Raw genomic sequence first — 15,350 nt, 5'->3', positions numbered from 1 at the left:
GTTCTAAAGATTAAATCATAATTTGGGCACAGACTCCAGTGAGTTATAAATGCAGAGACAACTCCAAAAGATCAGTGAGAACAGTGAAGGACCAGAAGAAACCCCTACAAGGAAGACTGATATAAGGCATATGCCACCACTGTGTTCTTATCAATCTCTTCGCAAACAACTTAAGTGATTTAGGGTATTTGATTCTATTCAGAAATATAGAAACAGCCTGCTGTAATGCAGGCAGAATACAGAATATTCCACAAGATTTTTCTCTATTGCTTCCTGCAGAATTCCGATTTGCTAGCTGGAACTCAAGATCCTGGGATTTGGCTCCTGATGCTTCTCCTTGATCAAGTATTAGCTTTTCAGGTGCTCCCCTGATGCCAACTTGACAACATTTCCAGTGCCTGTTGTAAACAGTATCTCTCAGATCACACCTGCCAAAGGTTGATTTGTTCTGTAAGGCCACAGGGCAGCTCCAGTTCAGAGAAAGTTTGCTGGAGGTGTTAGCCGTATAGTAGAAAGCTGTGCTGATTGCTCTCAAATAGAAAAATGAAAATGCTTCATGTCCACATGCATGGATTTGTTGGAAGTAGCTTGCCCTGAAATTTGAAAGGTTAAAATTTGTGGTACAATCAGTTAAATGCCAATTACACACTTTCATAACTGATGCCCAGCTCCTTCGAAGAGCTGAGTTTTTTCAGCTGGAGAGACCGTCCATTCTCAGGATAATGACGCGCAGTGTCCTGAAGTTTAACAAGAACACAGACACAAGAAGAATGCCTTTCTGCATCTTCTGCAGACATTATCTTTGCATGAAACAAAGCATAAAGGTTTTCACTGGACACATGTTTATGAATGAGAACAAGAGTTACCGCAAGTTTTGCTCTATCCCCTTAGGCATCCTTAAGCCTCATACACAATAGCTGAGACATACTAGCTATAATCTCGTTAAAACTATTGCTGTTGCTGCGGTTTCGTCTGACCAGGGAGGTCAGGGATATTATTTTGGCCAAGAACCCTAATGACCTAACAGCACTAGAGACAAACCTTTTTCAGCTATTCGTCTGCATTCTTCTGGCATGAGGACATGAAGAAGGGGAAGCACTGAACTATGTAAAGCTATGAAGCAATGAGAGACATTCCACGCTACAAAGCTATTCAAGTTAGCATCTCATTTATATTCTGGGATATAAACATAACTTCTCTCCCATATGTGATGACGATTCCCATACATAATTTTTCAAGACCAACACTGTGTAAACCTGCTTAGAGCCCAGTCACCCCACAACCTTTGAGAATTGCTCGTGTGTGTGACGTATTTGACCAATTTTTAGTATACCACCAATAAACAGATGAAGGTTAACATGTATTTCTGCTCCTCCTGTCCACTTCTTATATCTTCCTTTTTCCAATCAAAAAGGGACCTTTGTTATTGCTTACATACACACAGTTTATGCATATAGAAAGACCAAGAAATCTGGCTTCAGTCACTAAGCAGTGCTTGTAGACAACACTAGAATATGAATAAAGGTAATAGAAGCCAGCCAATGAAAGAGACATATGAGGAGACCACAGACTTGTTAGCAAACACCATGGCACAGAGGATGAAAGTAGGTATAGAGACAAAATGCAAGGAAAAGTATAAGATGAAGTAGGAGGGTGCTATGCCACCTGGATTCCTGCCAATGCCAGCAAGAATGAGAGAGATGGGTTTAAACAGAGAGCCAGGACTATTTCCAAGCTAAAATCTCCAACATTCCCAAAAGAAAATAGGAGTGTGTTTCTCTCTTTTATTCATGCATACTTTAGAAACCTCAGGAGACTCCTCTGCAAACTGGAACGTTAAAACAAAATGTCAAGACAATAAATGGGACATTGAATCTCTGCCATTTGTTAGAGGAAGGCCTTTTCTGACTTGAAGGCAGTACCTTATTTTCACTTCATAAACAGCAAAACAATGCAGAGTAAGCATTGTCTTTTAGAATGACGTAAAAGAAGATAGACTGGGGCAGCACAGCATTACTTGGCTGGATCAGTTACTTTCAAAAACTTCAACATGAAATCCATGCTGCCACAGGTATATCTTAGTATTTTCTTGACATTTATTGTATTTTGTCATAACAGGTACATTGTTAGCAATACTGAGAAATAGCAAGAATCCATTTTAGTTTTTATAATCTGAGGAAGTTAATTCCAGTTCCACCTCTGCTCCCACACTCCTTTATAATCCAAGAAAGCTGTAACTGTTGCAATATATCAGCAGTGAAACACTTAACGTTTTGTTCTTATTTACAGTGTAACCATTTAAAGCTACAGGTAGGCTTATCTTCCCTTGCCTTTGAACAGGAGAAATTCATTGTCATTATTTATCTACACACTTCACTTTGCTTGGAACTGTAAGCTTACCTTCTGGAAGAAAATAATAGTGCTTAGGCAAAAGTGGCAAAGCAAGTACCTCGTTAAACTACAGTGAAGTATCAGAGAGGTAGCTCTATGGCTGGAGGACTCAAAAGCCCAGCTCCATCTTTGGCATATTAGGTGATTCCAGTCCTGCAAGTAATTTTATTTCCCTCCACTTTGATTTCTTAATCTACAAAATGGAGATGCTGGCTAAAGTCATTCAAGGACACTAAATAAAAACAAAGAATGAAACTGTGAATATTGTAGTGTTTGAATGAAACCAAAAAACCTTGTGTTGCACAATAAGGCAGTTGTGCTAATACATCCGTTTTCCCATAAAAAACAGTTGCTGGGTTTGTTTGTGTTTCAGTTAGGCCTCTAACCCACTCTGGCTCCTTAGGAAGCTCTCCTAGCATCCACTTAATTCCACAGTGTTCAGCACCATCAAAATAGCATATTTTAATCATGCTTCATTTAATCAAGAACTTTCAATTAGCTCCAGTAATGGCTCTGATCATTGCAATTCTCCAAAGTGCTTTGCGAAGCTGAAAAGCACAGATAGGTATTACATAGGAGATAGGTATTACCGCTTGCACAGACATGACCTGAAGACTTCAAAACACATACAAGAAACAGCTTTTTGCCTTCGTTGACTCAAACCCTGCTTCAAGTCATATGATATTCTTCAAGGAAGAATTTCGAAACATTTAACAATTAATAACCTTGCAACACCTTTGAAAAATAGTGACAAATGGGCACTCACACAAACTGCTTCATCTACTGCTGAAATATAGCTGTCTCTGGAGCTAAGCATAATACTCATTTAACAGTATGAAGCCACAAAAGTATAAAGGGCATGAAGGAAAAAAATATTATTGTATCAATTTAGAGCAAGAGGGGAAGTTTGTGGAGGCAAAAGTGCAGTTAACCAAACCAGAATTTAAATAGCATTGTGCTTGATGCCAAATTGGTCAGAAATATCCCATGTTTCCAAATCTGGTAATCTTCCAAGGAAGAGTCAAAAGCAACAAGTCTCTGTAGGGGTTGGTAAGGGCAGAAGGGAGGTTTTTTTCCTGGTCTGATTTACTGGCTAACTTAATCTGTACTGTTTATGATTGTTTAATAGTGTTGGTGGGCTGAGCTTGTGTTATCTTTATATGACACTTTAATGTTGCAGGGCAATCATTATTACATTCTTGTGAGCTCAGAGTGCCTAGAATGATTGTTCAAATCTGAGATGTAAAAACTCCTCAGGCAGAGAGGCACAAGTGTGAAGTCACTTTAAGTCTAGCACCTGATCTGCATCTCATTTGAAAACCATGGTCTCCAGCAGGACTGTGCCCTCAGCTCCTTGCTGGACCACTGATATGTCTTCTCTGTTCATGGGACAGATGCCATACACTGAATCACAGAACCAAACATGCTCTTGGAAGGTCTCCTACCCACATAGCAAGCCTTTCCCAGTACCATTTAGCTCATGAGAAACTGTTCAGTCAGAAAGTCTTAGATGACTTTGCAAAAACTAGTTTTGCATCACAGACCTTGCTTTGCCAAACTCAGTAGTCCTAATTCAAAGGCAGATTTCATACTGCTTCCAGTCCTGCTGAAAAATTTAATTCTTCTTTAAGCAAGGGTAAAACAGTATCATACTGGGATTTTTTTTTTTTTTTCTTCACCCTTTTACATTCAGTGGAGTAAGAAATACTCTGAGAAGCAGGGGAGTGGGATGCAGGCTACTTTTCTTACTCGGTCCTTCAAACATCGTTGCAGAAAAGACTGAGATTCAGCCTGACAGTAAGGAAGAGCATTGTAGGTGGTCATTGCAAATTCCAACCAGGAGCATGCTCCTCACAGTGCAGTGATCCCCCAGGAGCTGCTTTCTAGACAAATGGAGCAGGAAACCAGTGTATTAAAGGTGTTCGTTTTCTTACAACTGCTGTCCCAGGTGGACAACAACTGCGAATCACTCAGCTTTAGCGAAGAATATATAACCCTGATCTTGATAAGTATTAGCCACGGAAAAATGTATGTCTGTCCCTGCTTTTCAATTCACTTGCTGTTGCTACTAAGCATAGTACAGAAAGCAATCAATGGATCAGGTTTCCAAATTGGAAACAAAACCACTGGGAAGTTCTAAGTTCATTTTTGCCTTGTTGGGAAGTTTTTCCATTACTTCACTATCCTCTTCTAAGAAACACAGTATCATGCTATTTGCATGCACTTTAATGCACTTGCATTTTGCCGAGATAACTCGAGTATTTATACAGTTCAAGGTTTAAACTTTTATTTCCCCTATTTTGAACATCATACTTTACAAAATATAAAAGACAGACATTTTCAGGATTTTTTTTCTGGCTCAAAAAAAAAAAAAATCCAGATGGGGCTTCAGTCCCAAATATGCAATTGGCATTTGGCCCGGTGTAAAGACATGCCCAAACTGCCTGAGGATGGAGCAGCTGTGGGGCCAGAGGGCAGGTCATAAACTGCCTAAACCAAGGAGACTTTGCAGAAGTGATTCCCTCAGGCCAGAGAACAGCTCTGAGGAAAACAAGCAGCAAGTATACTAAAATCACCTCCATTAAGTCTCATGATACAGGAGCTGAAACCACTTTCTGTCCCTTTAGTGTTCCTTCTTTCCCTATCCGAGTCAGAAATTGCCACCCAGCCTGGCCTCTTATTTAAACGATCTCCCATCATCAGCTTACAAGGAAAAGAGAGTTTCCAGAGTAGCAACAAATCTAGTATGGTACTGAAAGAAACTTTTGGTAAATACAATAAAGTGCTGTGATGAAAGATCAGCGAACTCAGCTTGTGATCAAAGCTCTGTGGAAATGTCTACATGAATGTAGAAAAGCACCAGAAAAATTACTGGGGAAGGAAAATAGAGCAGCTCGCTTAGCCAGCCTGCATCCCTTCCACAACAGAGGGGACAGAAGAAAAACTTACAGCTGTGGTGCCAAGCATGAGTAAAAAGACACAGCTGAAATCAAAGCACAGTTGAGGACCTAAATAAGGCCCCTGTTACCTGCTTATTCTTCTCCTCCTATATTTTATCCACATAGCTCAAAAGAAAAAAAAAGTTACCCAAGTGCAATCCTTTTACACTGTACAAAAATGTATTTTGGAAAAGTTGGAGCAAGGTTTGCTTCAGGGAACTGAAGTCACTCTAGAAATTTGAGCAGGCAGCGTATGTAAAAAAAAAAAACTAACAGAGTTCCTACAGAATCCAAGGGATTGGGAAATAAATAAGGTTATTTGAAAGGTTTTCCGGAGAAAGTGTTATCTAAAACCCAATTTAACCTGAACCCGAGAACTTTAGAGCCCAGTAAATGTGCAAGAGAGACCTATACACCATTTCCTATTAGGTGGCTGCCAAGCAGATTTGCTACATATTTAATAAAGCAGTAAAATAAGGTATTTATGTAGTATGTTTAACCGTAAACATATTTGTACTATTTTCTTTAATTTACTATTTTCTTTAAATGAAAGTGTAACCTGGTAGATGCTACAAGTACTGGACAATGGGAAATGTGATGAGAAAAAGAAAGTCAGAACTTCTGCTGCATCACAAAAAAACAACCATAACAGTACCCTTGCACAGTCCTGCTTTAATAGGCCTATAAAACCTGTATGCTTTGAGCCTCTAACAAGAGTGCCCAGCTGGCAGTTGGTGAATTTTCAGGTGCCTTGGAAGGTCCAGCTACTTTGAGGGAGTAGTCTTGAATACCCTTTGCTACATGATTGCTATTCCTTCCCTTCAGGGCTTCACCTCATATTTGGCGAAGCAGCATAGCTGCAGCTCCTTCCAACGTCAACACCTTTTCTTTGCTTGGCTAGAGGTGTCAGTGCAGAACAAATGTGAGGTATTGCCTTCCTAAGTTTGGAGCTCCCCGAGTCACCTGCACTTCTCAGGCTCACTGAAGCTTTACAGTAAAAATGCCATCAGCCTTCAGAGTGCAAATTCAGCCCATCACATCTTTTCCAGGTTAGGAAAGAAATGTAAAAAACTGCAAAGGTACATGTCATAACAAATAGCTTAATACAAACATCTGGTAACTTTTGCTTCTTTAATGTGTAGACCTCAGGAATACATGGAGACATATCAGTTATCCCTTTACAGATGCACAGAAAAACTGAGGTTGCAGGTATGGAATGACTTACAGGATCTTTGAGCAAGTGAACAACAAAGCAGGGAACAGGACAAGAGACTTGCAAGCTACTGTCTCTCTACCTGGATTTACATCTTTCTATAGACATTTACTTAATAGTAGTTGCTTCTGAAAAATAAATTATTCTCTTTTGGAGAAAGATAAAGATGCTCTTCTTTATGGATGATTATTCCCAGAGTGGATAAAAATCAAAGGGATAAAAGTACAAAACCACTGACGTTACAGAGCAAAGCTGTTTTCTTCTGAGTTTGAGAACAAAAGTAAAGCAGATATTTTGGGGTAAAGTTGTTTTAAAAGGTACTTTTCTGTTTCAGTAGAGATATATACAGACATGTATAAGCATGTTTAATACAAGGAAAACATTGAAAAAATAAGTTGCTGACTTTTGTTTGCAATACTCAATCACATTCCTAATGTGAAGATCCTGCGCTCTCTCTAAGAGCATGTGGATGTTTTATTGTTAAACAATTAGGCCAAAGCTACACTGAGGATTTTTGTATCTGGTTCAAACTGAATTCAATGGAAAATGAGCATCTAACTCTCATAAGTGACTTAAAAAAAATCTCAGCAGGGTTGTACAAAAAGCCAGAGCATTTTTTATTCTATTTGAGTCTAGCTTGGTTAGGGCTTTGTAGAGACCTCAGAAGCCATAAATAAAGCTAGGAGATTGCGAAGTCAGAAAGGGTCTTTGTCTCCTCCACTCCCTGGTCAAAATGAAGTTTAGGGATAACTGAAACATCTGCTGTGCTAACTTATGTATCAAAGCTAACCTTTGCTTAAATCAATAAAAAGTGTTTTACAGCTAATTTAATCATCATATAGAAAATGTGCTTGGAATATTTGTGAAATTATATGGATAAATTACCATCTTTTGAAAAGTTACGATAAATATACTCTACATAAGTTGTAAACCTGAGCTGCACATTGATGTACAAGAGTGTATCTTTGTCTCTTGGCACAGGTTTATAATGTGGGGGAAGATGGGTGGAAATAGTAGATACAAAATAACTGCCACCTTGTAACCAGAAATAATGGTTATGACTAAGTCTCAAAAATCCAACATAAGTAGACACAGAAGAACTCATGCTTTAAAAAAAAAAAAATAAAATATTACCATCCTATGTCTATATATACATTAGTCCATTATTAAATATTTGAGAATAAGTAGTTAAGAAACATGGTATTAAAAGCCTAAACTATACTACTAGTCTCACCACCTAATCATAAAAAATTTGAAATTGAGCAACTTCTCTTGAAGTCACCTTCTATCTGAAAAAAAGACCTTTTGAAACACTGAAGAGCAGCAGCAGTATTGTCATCTCAAAAAGCACTAATGTGGGTATTTATTTACAGTTCAGGATGAAAGAAAATATTTTGCCTTTTAATATATTTCTGATTTTCCTAAGATTTAAACTGCAAATGGAGAGAAAAGGTTTTATCTGTTCCTAGGATTACCCTCCTGAACCTTCTCATCTGTATTGAGGCTTCCCTCATCTACCAAAGTTATATGCAGTCTTTCATTCACTCAGATTTTGCTAAGTGCTTTTAGATTTACAAATGAGAGATGCTACACTGCTGCAATATATCATCATCTTTCTGCCATTGTCCAAACTCAGGTCCTGTTTTTTTATTGTCATTTGCCCTACTCCAGAAACCACAGATCCTAATTTGCTTCAGAAGCCCTCATCCTTAAGATTTTTTAAATTCACATGATAAAGCCTAGACATATCTCCATTAGCCACAGATGTAGGATTCCTGCATACATTTTTTAGAAGTTATGGAGATAAGTCCTTTTGTTGTGTATGGAGAAAAAAAAAAAAAAACAAAAAAAAAACACACACACGAAACAAACCCACAACACTTATTTATATCAATGAGTTTCAGATCAAAAAGTCTCTCACTGACTATTCAACATTTAGAGTTATGCTAAGCCTTCATAGAAAAAAAAAAAAAAAAAAAAAACAAACAAACCCACACACACAAAAAACCCAAAAAACCCACACCTCTCTTTCCAAACAGCTGACATGTACTTGCCTTTTACTCTTTGCCTAACTGAGGCAGGGGGGAGGAAGGGGAGGAAACCTGGATTCAGAAACAATTTGAAAAGTAACAACCAGAAATAAAGTGCTGGATGAAGAAGAGTTCAGTAGACAATGCCTATCTGCTGGGATAATTCACCTGGTTCAATCATGCTGCTTTGCATGGTCTCTGCTCCAGCTAACCCTGTGACTACATATTTGTCTAGGCTGGACAAGCAGACAGGGCTGCCAACCTATTCTGTTGCAAAGCATATGAGAAAGGGAAAAAGGAAGTTTTGGTCAAAGACAAAGCACTAAACTATCCAGGGCTCAATCCCTGCTGTTCTATCCGTTATCCATGGGCTTGTGAATATGCATGTCCCTCAAAATTCATTAAATATTTTAATTTCTCACATGAATGCCACTGAACTTAATTATTCTGCTTCCAGAGCACACCTCCAGCTCAGTAGCTCAGATACACTTCTACAGGGCCAAAAGCTCTACTATCTATCCAAACTTAAGAATAGGCCAGATTCTTTCTTATATCCCATCAGTCTATCCACAGTAGTTCTGAGTCAACAGTAGTATGCCAAAAACTACAGTCTGGTTCATCTTGTACTCTCCATGCATAATTGTTCTCTCCGTTAAGAACAATGATAATTGATTGAACTGTTAATCTTCAAAAGAGAAGTTGGTTTCACCCAGTAAGTTCTCTCATCTTTCTTATAGGCTGTGCTTTTATGCTAGATATTAACATCTTCAGTTTTTCTGTTGCCAGAAATATCGCAGTATGCAACAATCCACCCGACTGAAGAGATAAGACAATTGCTTCCCTTCAACCATATATCCTGGAGCATCCCCCTGCCAGGTGCAATCTCATGGAAGTGGATGGATAAACAAACAACTTATTTTTCTCATAACTTTTTACCCTCCACTGTTACTCTCTCTCTGAAGCACGTGCTTGCCACTGAAGATTTCATGGTGTTCTTACTGTTTCTTTTGGGAGACATCATCTTAGCTGCACATTCATCAACTTGTCTGTTAGTTTCTCTAACTCAGAGATAACTGTCTTGCAGGGAGAGAACTCAATGGCAAACAAAACCAGAATTAAAGCTGAATCTCTATCAAATCTTATGTGATACTGGGTTTAGGGTGCAAAGCACAATCAGGCACCTTTCTTGCTGATCCAATTAATACAAATCTGAACACCAGAAAAAAATAGCCAAGCAGAATAATGTGTCACCAGCTGACTTCTTGCAGCTCAAATAGCTGCTATCAGGGAACGTCTATGACAGACAAGAAGCCTCAGTACTTGCAGGCAAATGAAGAATGTTTATCCCCTTTGTAGGGCCTAATGAACCCCAAGCCACAGTTAAAGTGATACCACAAAATCTAGGTCTCACATCCACATACAGCCCGGACACAATGGCAGGACAACTAAAGGGTATTGCACATACAGTTCAATAAAGCCGAGCTGCTTGGTTTGAAGTGCTTTGAGGGGCAGGCTCAAGGGGCTAAAAGGAGAAAGAAGAAAAGAAACACACTAAGAAAACCCAAAGAGAAAAGAACAACAAATGTTTTCCTGGGAGCTAGCAGGCAAGTTTCCCTGAAGCACAGGAGTTTAGATGAAGCTTTATTTGCGTGTAAAATGGCAAAACCCTAAAGGTCTTCACCTCTCTTGATTTTTTTTTTTTTTCCTAGGGAGTTACCTGCATTGTCCAAGTTATGTAGCCACAGGAAAAGCATAGCAGGCCAATGAAGATTATCCCCAACTCACCTTCGCACTGGATTAGAAGGTAGCTGTGCCACCTGGCAATATCCCTCTTCACTTCCCAGGCCTGAGAACATCCCTGGAGAGAACAACCAATTCCTCTGCTGGCCACTCTACAACTATAGCAACAAAAGCCTCAGAAGGCCCTACTCAAGGTGTTGGTTCAGAGGCTAATAAAGCACTGATCCAATCAGCAGGGAACCCCTTAGCACCAATCCCTGGCACTGGGGAGGGCAGAGCTGAAGTACACCACCTGTGAAAGCAGGAAGGGAGGCTTAGAAGATATCTTGAGGTCTGTTAATATCAAAAACAGACAATGAAGGTTGTGCCATTAAAGCTCAGGAGTACCCATGAGTGTCACATGGACTTTCAGACAAGACAGATGTTGAGGAAACAGCATGAGCTCCTAGTGCTTGTCCCTGCCTTTCCTTGCTTTACAACTAAGTAATTCAGGTTATTTACTTGTTTCCACAGGAGAAATGGTGATGGATATGATACATCCATAAACCAGTAACAGATATATGCATACAAACCTAAAGGTGCGTGAATTGTGCCAACAAGTACCGAATGCTGTATTAACAATTTTGGAGATTAAATTAAGTAATATTTATATAAGACCTATAGGGAGGTTCAGATTATTTTAGGCTGCTTCTTTCTGATCCCTTTCTGTCCTTTCCTACTCTGATCTTGCCTCTCTTTCAAGTCAGCCATTTCTTACACAGTTTGAGCGGCATGGGGGATGTTCTGCCCGAAGACTAACATAAACAATATAGCAGGGATATAGCAGGCAGTAAAACACAAGCTGCGGTGTGGAACTGCTGCCCAATTTGCAACTTAACAGTGGAAATAATCAGAGCCTGCCATCACACAGGAGATTTGGTAAGCTTCTGCACTTTGCTGATCTGCCACATCTTCAAAACAATATTCTCAGTTAACGAAGCTTATTTGAACAACATTGGCTAACAAGATCTTGTGAGCCTAGAGCTGGGATTAAGAAATGAGGCAAACTGGAAACTCCAATCATTACAATCCTGTAGCACAAATGAGAAGCACTTTCACACGCAGTGAGTCAATATGCCCCATTTTAATTTAGCACACTGTGCCCACACAGAATGCAACATGACTTCAGACCAAATATATTTCCCTTTCCAGTGACCTTGAGTGTTAAGAGTTTCCACCAGGACAAAGGATCAAAATCATTAGACCTCCTCATTCATTCCACCCCGTCTTGCAAAAACCTATTTGCACTCCCTCAAAGAAGTAACAATGTTGAAAGCAAAAATGGCAGGAGACAGATCCACCTCCTGACTTGAAGGACTTCTCAGAACAATGAACAGAGTCCATGTCTGGAATACCTGCTCCTCGCTGAAGAAGGGTTGTGAGATCTTTTGGGGCATCTCTCCTAAAGTACTTTGGTCTGTGTCCTAATACTTTGATTAGCAGGCTGAGCAGAGTGCTTTGCACAATGCTAGCCAGTTAGCATCTGTCCCCAGTGATTATGACTGGATGTCCCACGAAGACAACTAATCCTTTTCTTAAGGGGAAAAAATGCAAACCATTAATTCAGTGTGGCGACCTTGTCAAAATGATGAAATGAGTAATAGTATTAAAACTCTACACAATGAGTGTTTTTAACAACATGGGAGTTAGGGAATAATGTTAAATGTTTCAACTCAAAGACCTGGTTTCCTGTGTTGGCACCAGTGCTAACACTAAAAGTTCATACATCAAGCAGTTCTACATCTTCATTTTAAAGAGAAATTAGAAGACAGATATAATTAAACTGAAATAACATCCCGTTCCTGTGTGTGTGAACACACACGGGGTGCATTTCCGAGAAAAATTCACTGTGCTTTCAGTGTGTCCTTAGGGGCTTTTCCATTTGCACAAATTCACTGAAGTCTCAGCTACACTTCAGTGGCTGTCAGGTTTTCAGCAGATACAGCTGAAACAAACACATCTTCAAAGAATGGTGAAAGGTGGCATTAAAAATGAACACCTACTCTTTTCCTATGTTCATCAACCTAATAAACACATCTCCAAAGTCAGAAGCTTACAGCAGAACATATCAAAAGCACTGGCTGTATGACTGATAGCATTCATCTACCTGAACAATTCTAACTGTCTGGGTATACACTGCAGATAGAGAACAAAATTATGTTACTCTAAATCCATTCACTGAGGATTAAGCTAATGCAGTCTTTTTCCCAAACTAGGTTGGCTAAGAATACAAACTTACAGACCCCAGCTGACGAGTAGGAACTCTTACGGTAACTCATTGCAACTCAATCACCTCTATCTATAGTTTCAAGCTCTCTGCAACTAAACTGTTATGTCTAATTTCAAACTATGGTTAACAGTAACAGACCCAAATAGAAAGGCATACCCAAACAAGAGCGTGGTTTGACCATGAAGTATTAACATACCAGCTGATCCCTATCTCTACAGTTTGTGGTAAGGTGGACTTCAGAAAGTTCAATTGCTAATTCCGGAAAAAAAAAAAACAAACTTTCAGGCTCAGTCCCTAGTGAATAAAAAATTTCTAACAAAATCTGACCGTTCTTCAAAGCCTATATGAATTAAAAGAGGGCTTAAATTCTCCATGAGCAAACATACCCATTGTTCAAATCAGTCTTAAAACTTTATTTCTGCACACCCAAACAGCAAGGACCAGGAAAATGGTAGCTACGGAGGGAGGAGGATCTTTACTATGGCCCCTCTCTACCAGGGCAGAGGTCTAGAGCAGCACAGGAGACCAGAATTTCTGGAGCCTGTGTGACACCTCCTAAGGTGGGCAGGACTTCTCTTCCTTGACATTTAACTTGACACATCTCACCAGCATAAAGCATTTCTACATGAAAAAAGAAGCAAGATACAGGAAAAGATTTTGCAGTCAGATTAGAGGTAAAAGTGTCGAGGTCATCTGATGTACAAACACCCAAAAAACATATCCAAAACTCTTCCCAAAAGGGGGATTTCAGGTCTTGTAGGGTGTGACTTTCCAAGGCTTGGCAAAGCCACTTATAACCTCACCAAAGTTCAATATGACTATGAGTGTTTACAAGCACAAGGACTAGGCCAAATTGAGAATGTAAATATTTGCATTCAGTTCCCCAAACTTGCCTATCTGCACTGCCAACTAAATCCCAACTGCAGACCAAAAAATCTGAAAAGCAACAGTTGCACACGCTTTACAGCATAGAGACAAAACTAACACACATGGCATTCAGCACTGGGGGGAGGGGAGGGGAAGAAGTAATTTATAATCTAAACTGAATTTATGTTAAACAAGACATCAATGAAGTTTGGACCAAAACTCGACTTGACTCAGCTATCGTTTGGTACATTTTGAAAATCTGATCAGTCCAGATTTTGGTCCTCTGCCCTGCAAGAGACTGGGTTACATTAACCATATCTAGATTACTCAAGACCCCATAGATGACATGATGGCTCTAGCACACAGTGGTAACTTTGACCTAAACCACATTAAGCCATCAAAAGCAAGAACTTCTATTTTCCAAGCAGATCATAGAATAGTTTGGGTTGGAAGGGACCTTAAAAGGTCATCTAGTCCTGCAACACGCAGGGACATCTTCAGCTAGATCAGGTTGCTCAGAGCCCCATCCAACCTGACCTTGAATGTTTCCTGGGATGAGGCATCTACCAGCTCTCTGGGCAACATGGCCCAGTGTTTCACCACCCTCATCGTAAAACATTTATTCCTTACATCTAGTCTGAATCTACCCTCTTTTAGTTTAAAACCATTACCCCCTGCCCTATCACAACAGATCCTACTAAAAAGTCTGTCCCCATCTTTCTCAGATGAGTTGAGGAAAGTCTTCTCTGGACCCAAAGTAATGTATTTAACAACCTCAGTCCCTCATTCAGAATTGATTTAGGATCCCAAATCACCCTGCGTTCTCAACATCCACACATTTTTGTGTTGTTTTTTTTTTTTAAAAGTTTTACCCCAGTTCTTTTAGCTACAGATAAGGATGGCAGCCAGGGGTCCATTCAAGAGAGTTGTGACCTCCCACAAACACAGATCCCAAGGGATTCTCAGCTGCCAGTTCCCAGCCCTTCTCAGAAAGTGTTAAATGCCTTTCAGTCCTACAACTCCATTGCAGACACTCACTGGAGAGAATCAGAAAGCTAAGAGTCTCACCACTACCAGGATTTTATATTTTTTTGTATGATAAGAATTTGGGCCTCCTTACTCCCACTACTGTGAACTAACAAAATGTCCATCCTCTCCCTCTTCAGTTAAGTGGGAAAAGTACAAATCTGGTTCTTTAGCTTTACTCAACTGTGGGAAACTTGGTTTTGCTCTCCAGTTGAAAGCAGGCTCTTCAGTGCACTTCACAGTGACCTCTTCACAAGGGGCTAGTATCATTTCTTTAAACGCCCCTACACTAAAAATAGTCCTGCTTCCTAAACATGAGTCCTTAGCAGTTCCAGGCATTCTGAGATCCTGCATACCACTTTATTTTTTTAAAAACTGGCAACATTTATTTAACCAGCAATTAAAAAAAGGAGGCCCAGCCGCCCCAGTGATTCTTCCCAGAGGGTCTTAGATGTTTATGAAACACAATGAAAACAATAAAGTGGATAAAATCATGCTATTCCATCAAGTCCTTGGCAAGACTTCCCAACCAAGAATAAATTAGCATGGTACGTTACAGTCAACAGATTACACAATGGTTTACAGGGTCACCAATAATAAGGGGTCACACGCTCCTTAAAGAGCTACAGTATATGTTAAAAGTCACTTGCTTAAAGGGAAACAGCAATGCTTGGTCCTGAGCTCCTTGGAGCAAATTCTGGCAACCACAGCACAAACACGCTGTTTGGGTAAGAGAGGACAGAAGGCGCCTCTCCTCCCCAAATGCCAGGAACAGCTGTGACTACGCTGAGCAAGCTGGCTGGGGGAGTTTAGCACCCTGAAGGGAGCAGAGGAAAGCCAGGCCAGGCAGGACTCCCTTATTTCTGCACACAAGA

Source organism: Vanellus vanellus (genome assembly GCF_965231255.1).
Source record: "Vanellus vanellus genome assembly, chromosome: 6".
Classification (NCBI taxonomy): domain Eukaryota; kingdom Metazoa; phylum Chordata; class Aves; order Charadriiformes; family Charadriidae; genus Vanellus; species Vanellus vanellus.
This window is presented reverse-complemented; position numbering follows the sequence as displayed.